This window comes from Bos mutus, unplaced genomic scaffold (genome assembly GCF_027580195.1).
Source record: "Bos mutus isolate GX-2022 unplaced genomic scaffold, NWIPB_WYAK_1.1 CTG218, whole genome shotgun sequence".
NCBI classification, from domain to species: Eukaryota; Metazoa; Chordata; class Mammalia; order Artiodactyla; family Bovidae; genus Bos; species Bos mutus.
This window is the reverse complement of record NW_027219635.1, coordinates 167619-181660: the sequence shown is the minus strand read 5'-3', so window position 1 is coordinate 181660 and position 14042 is coordinate 167619. Positions and strand designations below refer to the sequence as shown.

The 14042-nt window shown below is 39.3% G+C and overlaps 1 pseudogene; it reads right to left on the bottom strand.

The window, feature by feature from the left end:
- Positions 1 to 679: 679 nt before the first annotated feature.
- Positions 680 to 11846, bottom strand: LOC138986856 (zinc finger protein 280B-like; annotated as a pseudogene).
- Between the last annotated feature and the right edge of the window lie 2196 nt (positions 11847 to 14042).

Genomic DNA, 14042 nt, shown 5'->3' with positions numbered 1-14042 from the left:
ACAGTGTTCCTTCTGCTGTGGCTCCATGCCTGGAGAGACTGTGTGCCTCTTTCTCAACTGGGACAAGAAGCCACAGCTCTCTGCTGACTAAATCCTGTGTCTGCTCCAAACTCATATCACAGCTTCTCCATCAACATCACACCAGGCTTTCAGAGCCAGATTATCTTAGATCAGCGTAACAGAGGCACTTCGGAGAGTTCAGCAGCACATGGGACCATACCATAACAAAGCCATTCCAATCTGTCTGTATAGTTAATACTGAGATCTTCAAGGCATGAAAACAGTTGAAAATTATGTTGATAAAACACTCTACAGATTATATGTATAGGAGAGCTTCCAAACTTAAAAATAACTTGAAATAACAAAATAGGTTGTTACTTTTCCTCTCTTCCCCTCTCTCATTCTCTCTCTCATACACATACTCGCACACATACTTTTTACGTATTAAGTCAATTATATGAAAAATAGGTAATATATTTTTAAATAACATCTTAACATTCAGATCAAACAAAACTGTACTTCATGAATTTTAAAAAAACACATAAATTACCCATTGGTTTCACTATATTTGATACTATTGAATAATGCTCTAATTTGGATTTTTTGTTTTTAACAGGGTTTTTAACTTTGAGTGAAATACTTGCTTCAGACTTACTGAGAGTAGAATTAATGGGGTTTTTTTTGAACTCCTACTTTTAGATTTGGGGGGATGATGATTCAGAATCAGATGTGTTCACAGTAATGGATGCTACTTCCACCAATCCTGGATGAAGAGGTTCCAGTGATACCTGAATAACAACTTTTGTTTAAGGAGGTAATCCTTCTAGCTGCTTAGGCTTCTCAAATATTTGATGACCCTGGGTCTTGTGCTCCATTTTCTCTTTGAAAGTCAAAAACTGTAGCCAACATTTGGAACACTGGTGAAAACTCTTTACCCAGTGCCTTCTATAATGACACATGTATGGTATTGCAGTTTTAAAAACTTTGAGACAAACAGGCAAAGCAAATTCTTAGTGTTACCATGGTATGCTCTGAAATGTGCATCCACATGTGCGAAGACTCATGATCTGTAACTGCAAACATGGCATACATAGGGCATTTCACCAGACTTATGATTGTATTTCATGTGCTGTAAGAAACCTGATCTGTCTTAAGGGACAACTCATAGATTTTACAGACTGCGGTGGGCTCCTGAGAAGTATGGACACTTTCAATGTGACACTGCAGCTGGAAGGGAGCAGGAAACTGGCAGTAGCAGTGCTGGCAGGTGGTGTGGTTTTTCCAGCTGTCACCTCTCTGCTTTTCAAGTTCCAAGTGGTGCTTCATAAATGACATTTTTTAGAAATTTCAAGCAGCTGAGGCATTTAAAGGCCATGTGAGTCTTTGGTTCTGGCTGCCCATTTCTATGCTGTCCATAGTAGAAGTCACCAAGTAACACAATCAGATTTCCTTCTGTGGGATCAACAATCTTGTTTTGACTTGCTAAACTTGAAAAGTCAGTTTTGTCAGTCCACTTCCCTAAAGGACTTACAGGCTTGCAATGAACATTGTCCTTTGGAAAAGCTGTTGGACCTGGTTCTCCATTCTGAACATGGCTTATTGAGGTATGAACACTGTCTAATATGCTTTGCTCAGCAGTCACTGTATGAAAATCCAGAGCTAAAGAATGTTCCCCTATAATTCCAACACTGAGTTTAGGCCTTTTGGTATGTGTGCTATTTGTTTCAGAAGGGTAAAGTCGCTTTGATACACGAGGACTTTTATTCATATCTCCTGCAGAAACTGCTATTTCTACTGGATGCTGCAATGAACTTGTGAAGGTAATCAAAGGAGAACATAACTCTGAAAATCTATTAGGCACTATTTGTAGCAAAATATTTTTATAATCAGCTTCAGACAAAGGTTCAATAATAATAGGACTATCTGTTGATCTTGATTCAGAATCAGAAACTGGCAAGACAATCCGTGCTGCCTATGTAGAAGTCACATGACTAAAAGGCTGTAATTTGTGAGCATTATCTTTCCTGAAGTGACCATACCTTTTTCTCCTTGAACATGAACCTGGGATAACTCTGCTCAATATGTTTGAAATGACTGGTTTTGTTTTTGTTTTGTTTTTAATTTTGGCTGCCCTGGCAGCCTGCTCTCCTTTCCAGTGAGGGCTGAACACAGGAGAATCCACCCTTCCTCAGGGGAGCACTTTGACTCCTACACCTGCCCCATAAGACACTTCCTCAAATACCAGAACTACAGCTACCTTCTGAAATGACTGGTTTTGAATATGAGGTCATCCCAACAAAGATCACATCAGCATCTTCATTTACACATTCCACTCCAACAAAGATCAGTTCAGCATCTTCATCATCTACTTGTTTGGTTTCTCCCATGCTTTTCTGTGGTTCTGGCTCTTGTTCTTCTTCACATAACATACATGGTGCTTCCACATTTTAAATATTTTTTTTATTTTTGTAGAGTGTGGGCACAAGTCTCAGTGCTTTCTTTAAATAACCTGCCACTTAAGTATAAACATACTACATATTAATTAAGTACCGAAAAATGTGCTATTTTATTGTTTCCAAAACTCTAGGGTAGTTATAAACACACTTATCTTACAGGTAAAGACACTGAGCATCAAAGAGACTAAATGACAGCTGAAAAACCTATGACTATAAGTCTACATGACTCTAGAATCATAGCTTTGTCCCATGTTGATTTTAATCTCTTCTGTTTACAAAAAAGAAACAAAAATCCCAACACCATTGATCATTAGGTGAAATCACATGTAAAGGATAAGTATTTTTACAAAAGCACTATTGTACAGTGTTTAGAAACGTGGACTTCGGAGTCAAAGAAGATTGACCTGGAATTTTAAGTTAGCAACACACCAACTGCATCTTCTAGGGTAAATTTATAACTTTTATATGTGTTTCTGTATCTTAAAGACAAAAATCCTTATTTATTAGACTTAAGGTTAACAGCTCTTTTTAAAAAGCATCAGCAAACATAAATACAGTATACTAACGCATATATACGGAATTTAGAAAGATGGTAACAATAACCCGGTGTACGAGACAGCAAAAGAGACACTGATGTATAGAACAGTCTTATGGACTCTGTGGGAGAGGGAGAGGGTGGGAAGATTTGGGAGAGTGGCATTGAAACATGTAAAATATCTTGTAGGAAACGAGTTGCCAGTCCAGGTTCGATGCACGATGCTGGATGCTTGGGGCTGGTGCACTGGGACGGCCCAGAGGGATGGTATGGGAGGGAGGAGGAGGAGGGTTCGGGATGGGGAACACATGTATACCTGTGGCGGATTCATTTTGATATTTGGCAAAACTAATACAATTATGTAAAGTTTAAAAATAAAATAAAATTAGAAAAAAAGTAAATAAATAAAACCATCAGCTATTCAATGGCATCTTGTTTTGTAGTAAAATTGGAAGAAAACATCTTAAATGCACATTACAACTGATTCACACATACTAATTTCATAAATGTTAATATAGAAAATAGGTAGCAAATTCAAAGTACAAAGTATCTTTACATAATTAACAAACATCATAATTCAATGTCAAGCACTTAACACAAGCCTAGCAAACTGACAATGAACTCTCTTGATAATCTCACCTAATTACACACTGATATACTTAAATGTCTCCCTCTAATCCTGACTAAACTTAAAGCCAACAATGCTTCATTCTTCACTCCACACGTCTCTTCCCCACATAGCAGGCAACGTGATGCCACTATTTCTCTAATACCAGTATCACACAAAGACATCACAGACACACACACCCAATATCCCTTATGAATATAGAGGCAAGAGTCCTCAACAAACTACTGGCAAACAAAATCTAACAATATATAAAATAGATTATATGCCATGATCACATGGGATTTATGGAGGTATGCAAAGTTGGTTCTTTATATGAAAGTCAATCAACATTATGCCATTTTAATAGAATAAAGGACAAAAAACACATCTGCCTTCAGAAAAAGCATTGTTCTGAATCTAGCAACTTTTCATAAGAGAGGTTAAAAAAAACTTAATAACTAAGAACAGAAGAGAACTTTCTCAATCAAAGGGTACCTGTAAAAGACCCACAGCTAACATCACACTTAATAATGAAGAACTGAAAGCTTTCCCTCTAAGATTGGGAACAACACAAGGCTGTCTATTCCGCACTTTGGCTCAATATTATACTGGCAGTTCTATAACCAAGGCAATCAGGTAAGAAAAAGGAGTTGCTGTTGTTTTTGGAGGAATCAACCTACCTGACTTCAGGCTCTACTACAAAGCCACAGTTATCAAGACAGTATGGTACTGGCACAAAGACAGAAATATTGATCAATGGAATAAAATAGAAAGCCCAGAGATAAATCCATGCACATATGGACGCCTTATCTTTGACAAAGGAGGCAAGAATATACAATGGATTAAAGACAATCTCTTTAACAAGTGGTGCTGGGAAATCTGGTCAACCACTTGTAAAAGAATGAAACTGGACCACTTTCTAACACCATACACAAAAAAATAAACTCAAAATGGATTAAAGATCTAAACGTAAGACCAGAAACTATAAAACTCCTAGAGGAGAACATAGGCAAAACACTCTCCGACATACATCACAGCAGGATCCTCTATGACCCACCTCCCAGAATATTGGAAATAAAAGCAAAAATAAACAAATGGGACCTAATTAACCTTAAAAGCTTCTGCACATCAAAGGAAACTATTAGCAAGGTGAAAAGACAGCCTTCAGAATGGGAGAAAATAATAGCAAATGAAGCAACTGACAAACAACTAATCTCAAAAATATACAAGCAACTCCTACAGCTCAACTCCAGAAAAATAAACGACCCAATCAAAAAATGGGCCAAAGAACTAAATAGACATTTCTCCAAAGAAGACATACAGATGGCTAACAAACACATGAAAAGATGCTTAACATCACTCATTATCAGAGAAATGCAAATCAAAACCACTATGAGGTACCATTTCACACCAGCCAGAATGGCTGTGATCCAAAAGTCTACAAATAATAAATGCTGGAAAGGGTGTGGAGAAAAGGGAACCCTCTTACACTGTTGGTGGGAATGCAAACTAGTACAGCCACTATGGAGAACAGTGTGAGATTCCTTAAAAACTGGAAATAGAACTGCCTTATGATCCAGCAAACCCCACTGCTGGGCATACACACTGAGGAAACCAGAAGGGAAAGAGACACGTGTACCCCAATGTTCATTGCAGCACTGTTTATAATAGCCAAGACATGGAAGCAACCTAGATGTCCATCAGCAGATGAATGGATAAGAAAGCTGTGGTACATATACACAATGGAGTATTACTCAGCCATTAAAAAGAATACATTTGAAATAGTTCTAAAAAGGTGGATCACAAACTGGAGCCATTATACAGAATGTTCTAAGAGAAATGAAAAACATAAATACAGTATACTATCTACACTAGCATTTAAAAGAATAAATAGAAAGAAAGAGAAAGACAAATATCATATGAACATCACTTACTTGTGGAAGAGGGAGATATGAGATTTGGGACTTATCTAGGAAATGAATAATAGACTCACAGACATAGAGAGCAGATTATGTGATTGAAGAGGGAGAGGGTGGGAGAGTCATAGATTGGGAGCTGGTGATTAGCAGGATGCAAACTATAATATTAATATATAGAATAGATAAAAAGATCCTACTGTAGGGTACAAGAAACTAATACTTATATATTGTGATAAAATTATAATGGAAAAGGATATAAAATTGTGTGTATGTGGTGTATATAAAAAAGGAAAGGAAAGGTTAAAGGGAAGGAAAGGAAAGGATGACTATTAGAGATAATCATACTTTTGAAATAGGATCCTTAATACAATTATGGATAGCTTTAAAATGGTAATAAAATAAAATTACAGAAAACAAAAATAAAGGCTCCTCAAAAAATTAAAAATAGAAATACAACATAATTTGTTCAGCAAATAAATTAAGCAAACACACTTCTGGATATAAATTCAAAAGAAGTTAACATGGGGTCTTGAGATATTTGCACAGCCATGCTCACAGCAGCACTAATCACAAAATAACTAAGAGGTGGAAATCAAAATCTAAATGTCCATCAAATGTGGTATATAAATACCATGAAACATTATTTAGCCATATAAAGGAAAATCTACACATGTTGCAAAATGCATGATCCTTTAAGACATCAAGGTAAATGAAATAAGCCAGTCATAAAAAGACAAATACTGTATGTTTCCACTTATATGAAATATCTAATATAGTCAAACAATAGAAAGGAAACAAGAACAACGATGGATTCCAGGGTCTAGGAAACAAGGAAGAAAAGAGGAATTGTTGAAATGGGACAGGTGAAGGGTATGGAAGAAATAAATTTTGCAAGATGAAAAGGTGTAGAAGATCTGTTTCATAACAATCTGATAAGAAATTTCTTGATAGTTCAGAGGTTAGGACTCCAAAATTTCCTACAGGGGCCTGGGTATGATCCTCAACCAGGGAATGTAAATGCAGGCTGAATAGCACAGCTAAAACAATGACAACAACAACAAAAACAACACTGTGACTATGTGTGTGTGTGTGTTTTAAACTGCTCAGTTGTGTCTGACTCTTTGAGTTAAAATTGACTATAGCCTATCAGGTTCCACTGTCCATGGGATTCTCCAGGCAATAATACTGAAATGGGTTGCCATTTCCTTCTCCAAAAAGGCTGATGAAAACAACTATCCTATACTTAGCATGTAAAAATAAATAAAAACAAAAAATTTAAAATACATTTTTTTACAACAATAAAAAAAAAAATTTAGCAAACCATGAAAAAAAATAATTTTTGTTAATCCAATTGTTCTTTGTTTCCTTCATTGGAAAAGATGTTTCATATAAGAAATATACAGATTTGTCTTTTTATTTTGCAAGATGAAAAGGTGTAGATGATATACAAATGGCCAATGTCATAAAAAAATACTGCTTAACATGATTAGGAAAATGTAAATTAGTCTCAGTGAGATACTACTTCACACCCATTAGCCTGGCTATAATCAAAAGAGGAATAATAACAAGTGCTGCAGAGGATGTGGAAAAATGACAACAACAACAATGATGTAATTGTGTGTGTGTAAAATGTGTATGCAACTTTGGAAAAGTGGTTTGTCAGGACCTCAAAAATCAAATATAGACTAGATGCTGTACTGGAAGAAGCACAGGCTGGAATCAAGATTGCTGGGAAAATATCAAAAACATCAGATATGCAGATGACACCATCCCCACGGCCTCCTTATGGCAGAAAGTGAAGAGGAACTAAAATACTCTTCTAAAAAGAGTTATAATGAAAAATTGGCTTAAATGTTTTTTTATTCAATTAAAAAAACAAGATCAAACAACTGGTAACAATCTTTTTCAAGAAAATGAATAGACAAACAGTGGGATGAATACAAATGACCAACAATCACAAAAATCACTGCAGATGTTTCACTGCAGATGAAATTAAAAGATCACTCCTTGGAAGAAACTCTTATGACCAACAATCTCATAGCCAGGCCAAAATCCAACACCAACTTTGCCAGTTCAGGTCTATCTAGTCCATCAAGTCAGTGATTCCAGTCCATCCATCTCATCTTCTGTTGTCCCCTGGACTGTGCCCCCAATCTGTCCCAGCATCAGAGTCTTTTCCAATGATTCAACTGTGGTGGCCAAAGACTACTGAGAGTCCCAGACTTTAGATCATCATTCCATTCTAAAGAAATCAGTCCTGGCTGTTCTTTCAGAATGGACTGATGCTAAAAGCTGAAACTCCGGGGACTCTTTGTCTTCCTCAACGGAGAATATAAATCATTGGAAAAGACTACTGATGCTGGGAGATTAGCTTGGCAGGAATCAAAAGGGAATAACAGAGGATGAGATGGCTGGTGGATATAGAGAAAAGGAATCTTCATATATTTGAGTGAACTTGGGTAGAATGGTAAAACCACAGGGAAAAGGGGTTTGTAAGTTCATCAAAAAAGTAAATTAAATAAAAATTAAATTAATTATACTAGAGAAATATGATCCAGCAATTTATCTGTTTTGTATAATCCATAAAAACTGAAAATGTTAAGTCCATGCAAAAACAATGTTCACAGCAACATTACTTACAATAGCCATAAAGAGAGTACACCATCCAAATATTATTCATTATTGATGAATGGATAAATAAACTGTGGTATATGCTCACAATGGACTACATGTAATCCATATACCATATTCAGCCATAAAAAAAAATGCACTGGTATACATCCATGAAATGGATTTTCTTGAAAATACACAAACTAGGGTCTTCCTGAGATCCAGTGTTAAAGACACTGCACAGGTTCCATCCCTGGGCTGGGAACTAAGATCCCACATGCTACATAGCTAAATAAATGAATATTTAAAAAGAAAATATGATATCTGAATAAAGCCAGATACAAAGGTCATGCATTGTATGCGGGAGAACTGTAGGTAGAAAAGAAGCAGAAAAGAGAAGCATTCTATAATCCAAATGAAACATTTTTTTCAAGGGAGGGAATGAACTACTCTGATAAAGGCTGCCAATAAATTAAATAAAATAAAAACTAAAAATTGACCATTGAGTTAAACATTTGGAATTCACTGGTGACCTTTACAAGAGTGGATTTAAAGGAAAATGAAAGAATTGGAGATAAAAATTCTATAAACAACTCTGTAGAAGTCTATAATAAGCAAATATGAAATGAAGCAGAAGCAGGATGTGTCACAAAAAAGATGGATTTTTAATGAGAGGTGACATTATAGTCAGTCTGTTTGCTGATGGTAACTGTCCTGAGAAACAGAAAACTTAATAGAGGAAAAAGAAGAGACTTGCTAGAATATCACTGAATAAACAAGAATTGAGTAGATCCAGTATTCTTGCCTGGAAAAGACTCTGATGGAGGGAGGGTATTGGGGTCCAGGGGTCTTGAAGAGGGGACACAGACTGAGAGATGGCTGGATGGTTTCACTGACTTTGATGGACTTGAGTCTGAAATGGCAACTCACGGGAGTGTTCTTGCACAGAGAATCAGGGACAGGGGAGCCTGGTGGGCTGCTGTCTATGGGGTCACAAAGAGTTGGACATGACTGAGTGACTGACTTAACAGCAGCAACAGCACACAAGAAGTGTACACAAGCCAAATAATTCACTCACAGTAACAGAACTGAGATCATATGAAGAAAGGTTGGCATGGTGGATTAATGGGTATAGTATCCAGCCTTCAAGATGACCCCAAGAGAATCACATCTCCTGATATTCCCACCCCTGTATAGTTCTTGCAAACTATCACAGGATTGACCTGTGAGACTAAGCAAATTCAGAAGTGTAGATGTTTAACTTCTGAAAAGACTCTGCACTTTATCTTGGGTGCAAGTTCTTTCCTGAATCACTCATTCTGGGAAAAGACAGCAGCCTCCACACCAGCAGCCCCTTGAGGGGCCCACAGAGGGAACTGAGGTCTCATGAGTACAGCCAAGTGAGAGAGCTTAGATTCAACAAGCCACGTCTTCAGAGGTTGACAAACCAGATAAAATCTTGACTACAGCCTCAGCAGAGACCCTGAGGCTAAACTACCCAGCTGGATTCTAGACCAAGAGATGACAAATCTAAGTTCTTTCAAACTATTAAATTTTGAGATAATATGTACAACACAAACATTTCTAGTTATAATATTCACATCATACTTACACATAGAAGAGTTCTCCTATAAATATGGCAAAAATTTAAAAACACAAAACATGCCAGAACACCTAAAAACAGGAGTTGCCTGGTAGTCCAGTGGTTAGGACTCAGCCCTTGCACTGCCAGGATCCTAGGTTCGATCCCTGGTTGGGGAACTAATATCCTATGAAGTCACATGGTGTGACCAAAACAAAACATGGCGACATTGATATGCTGTGAAGTTCAAAGCTGTACCAGCAATAGATAACTATACAACAGAGCTGTAGGCACAAGTTGCTGGGCATACAGCTACCTATGATCTTGTTTACTGGCATGAAATGAACTCAGATGGTCCCAGGCCCCCATCCAGTGGAGTTCAATTACTTAATGAAATAAAGCCCTTAAGGGTACAGAAATGAGCAAGTAATCCCATGCAAACATGTTAAATCACAACACATTTTCTCTGAATGAACCACTATACTCATTTATTCATTTGGCCATGCTGCTTGGTTTGTGGGATCCCAGTTCCCTAACCAGAGATGGAACCCAGACCACTGCAGTAAAAGCCCAGAATCCTAACCACCAGGACACCAGGGAACTCCCACACATTCATTACTTTGATTTTGTAGCTAAAACCTTAGGATATGTGCATTGCCATATTTTTGCCTTACCAAGTGGTAGAAGTCAGCTCTACACAGCTTAAAACCCATGGTGTTCTTACTCTTTATCTTTCAAGATGGCAGGAAAGCAAGCCACCAGCCTCCCTGCCTATTTTTATAGGTGCAACTCAGAGAGCTTCAGAGTGAAAACCATGATTGCCCTGAAGTCACCACCTGAATTCATGGTCAGCTAATCCCCAATCAGGAGAAATCTCTCTCAACAGCAGTGTGTCAGCCCATGAATTAAAGGAGAAAAATGGAAGGCAAGAAAGACACAGTAAAGATGTCTGTCACCTTACCTCAGGGGCACACTGAAAACCTGAGCGCTTGAGACTTCCCAGACAGGAGAAGGTCACATCCTGGGGGCGGGCAGAGGGAAAGGTCAGGGTGAGTCACATGTTCCGGATGTTCTATCCTTTAGTCCCTACCTGGTCCTACCCTATGGATGCTGACCAGGCATCTCACACTCAACCAGAGAAAGTGACTTAACTCCTCTTCTCTGAGCTTCTTCCTCCCACCTCCCTTCTCTCAGTAAACAAAGTAACAAACACCTCATCTGCCAATCTCCTGAACCAGTGGCCTCAATCTGTGGGCCCCAAGGTACAGGGTCAGCCCTGGAGTCCGAGGAAAGCCAGAGCAAACAGGAAAATGACCACTACTCCGGGGCAGTGAAGAGGCCACTAGATCGATTTTTTCTTTTTCTTTTTTTTTTTTGCTGTGCCCGCCTGACTTTACCTGGGTCCAGAACCGGGTCGGGCCGAGTACAAACCCGCCGTGAAGATTTCTGTGTTCGTTTAAACATATTAGGTTCCACAGGAGACCCAAGCCGGGGCCGGGGGCCTGACAGGCCCTTCCCCCAAGCTGGCTCGACCCACCTCAGGGGCAGGAAGGCTGCCTGAGAGCAGAGCCTGCCCAGACTTAGAGAGGGGAGAGGGCGAAAGGGGCCTCGGGGCCTGCGGGTCCGGCCACATGCTCCCTCCTGAGGACCTGCCAGCCCTCACAGGCCACCCCACCAAGCAAGGGCCCGCATGTGTGGGGACTCAAGAAACCCTGCCCTTGACCCTCAGGCACCGCTTTGGCCACAGCATGCCCTAGTTCTTACCGGTCCCCGTTGGCTGTGGTGTCGGAACTATCGGCAGCTCACCTGCTCCTATGCAGTCTCTGGGTTAAGCCTGAGGCAAAGATTCCTCCTCCTGCCTGGGGCGCAGATGCAGCTGCCCTTACAGGCACGCCCGCTGCCACCAATGATTGGCTGCCAGGTGTCGGCGCCTGCAATCTGATTGGCTGCGATGCCGAGTTGGGCGCATGCGTGCAAAGTGGCACCTCTGGAGTGAATCGCTGGGGGTGCGGTTAGGCTGAACCTGAATCTCAAGGGTCTTGTTTCTGTCAAGATTGTGCAGCTCACCCGAGGGGGGAAAAATAAAAACAAACAGATTGCACCGTCGCCAGGGCACAGGGCTGAAAGCGGCATCCATGTCTACCAGAGGAGTCCAGTGATGGTGTCCAACACTCACAGATCTCAGCGGTGACCTGCCCCTTGCTTAAGGAACTTGACCATACAACCATACACGTGGATCTTGAAGGCCCTCCTCTTGGATCAATACAGGGCAGCCTGCCCCTGTTTTTGCACAGCATATAGTAATGAGCTGTACTTCTTTAATTTTAGAGACTTCGGCTTTTTAATGGTTTAGGAAATAAGAAAAGAATATTATTTTCAGACGTGAAAATTGTGTGAAATTAAACTTTAAGAGTCCTTAAAGTTGGAAAAGGGACTTGCCATTTCCTTTGGTTATTGTCCATGGATGAAAACTTGATTAATAGCCAAAGATCACATTCGCAAAGCCTGAAGTATTTCTTTTTTTGGCCATATCTTTTCGAAATGCCCTGTTTTGCTGGACGGCTCCTAGTAGTCATATGGGGGAATAAAGTTTTGGTTTTGTTACAATATTTTCTTCTCTATTATATTATTTTTCATTCTTTATTAATTTCATTCCTTCTTATTGCTATGTTTGTTCTGCTGCTCGCCTTTACAACCTTTTGAGATAGTTATTTGTAACTCTCATTTCTCTTACATATAATGCTATAAATTTGCCTTAATTTGTTGTTGTTGTTCAGTCCCTCAGTCATGTAGGACTCTTTGCAACCCCATGGACTGCATACAGCACACCAGGCTTCCCTGTCCTTCACTATCTCCTAGAATTTACTCAAACTCATGTCCATTGAGCTGGTGGTACTACCCAACCATCTCATTCTTTGCTGCCCGCTTCCCCTGCCCTCAGTCTTCCCAGCATCAAGGTCTTTTCCAATGAGTTGGCTTTTCACATCAGGTGGCCAAAGTATTGGATGTTCAGCTTCAGCATCAGTCCTTCCAGTGAATATTCAGAGTTGATTTCCCTTAGGACTGACTGGTTGGATCTCCTTGCTGTCCAAGGGACTCTCAAGTGTCTTCTCCAACACCACAGTTCAAAAGCATCAATTCTTCAGCACTCAGACTTCTTTATGATCCAACTGTCACATCCATACATGACTGCTGGAAAAACCATAGCTTTGACTAGACACACTTTTTCAGCAAAGTATTGTCTCTGCTTTTAATGTGCTGTCTCGGTTTGTCATAGCTTTTCTTCCAAGAGGCAAATATCTTTTAATTTAATGGCTGCAGTCACCACCCACAATCATTTTGGACCCCAAGAAAATAAAGTCTGTCATCCATCATTTCCCCATACAAATTTAACTATTGTCCATAATTTTTGCTGAATAGTATGTTCATTATAATTCAATTCCAAGTATACCCTAATATTCTCTTCTTAAGAAAAATATTAGATATTGTATGGGCTTCCCTGGTTGCTCAAATGGTAAAGAACTTTCCAGCCAATGCAGGAGACACAAGAGGCACAGGTTTGATCCCAGGTCAGGAAGATTCCCTGGAGAAAATACTGGCAATATATTCCAGTAGTCTTGCCTAAAAATAGATATGTATTAATATATTTATTGACATTTTCCAAATGAATGGTATTTTAAAAGATGTTCCTTTGTCAGTTTCTCATTATTGCATTTGGAGAAGGCAATGGCATCCCACTCAGTACTCTTGCCTGGAAAATCCCATGGACAGAGGAGCCTGGAAGGCTGCAGTCCATGGGATCGCTGAGGGTCAGACACAACTAAGCGACTTCACTTTCACTTTTCACTTTCATGCTTTGGAGAAGGAAATGGCAACCCACTCCAGTGTTGTTGCCTGGAGAATCCCAGGATGGGGAGCCTGGTGGGCTGCTGTCTATGGGGTCACACAGAGTGGGACACGACTGAAGTGACTTAGTAGCAGCAGCAGCATTATTGCATTATGTTCAGTTGACACAGTAAATATTATTGATCCTTTGTATTTGAAGTTTTCCATTCAGTTAATTATACCATACTTTAGATTTCCATTCCACTGAAGTCAAAATGAAGTGGGTGTGATGTAGAGAAAATACTTCCAATATATAAAATGTATATATTTCAAATGATCTCCTCTAAGCCTCACAATTATTCCAGCATCTTTCAGTAGGGCAACTTTAACTAAGTTCCAGGTTTTATTCAGATTTTACCAGTTTTTCCACAGATATTATTTTTTCAGTTTCATATTCCCATATAGGATACTGAACTGCATGAGGTTATATCCTGAAAAGCTACAGATA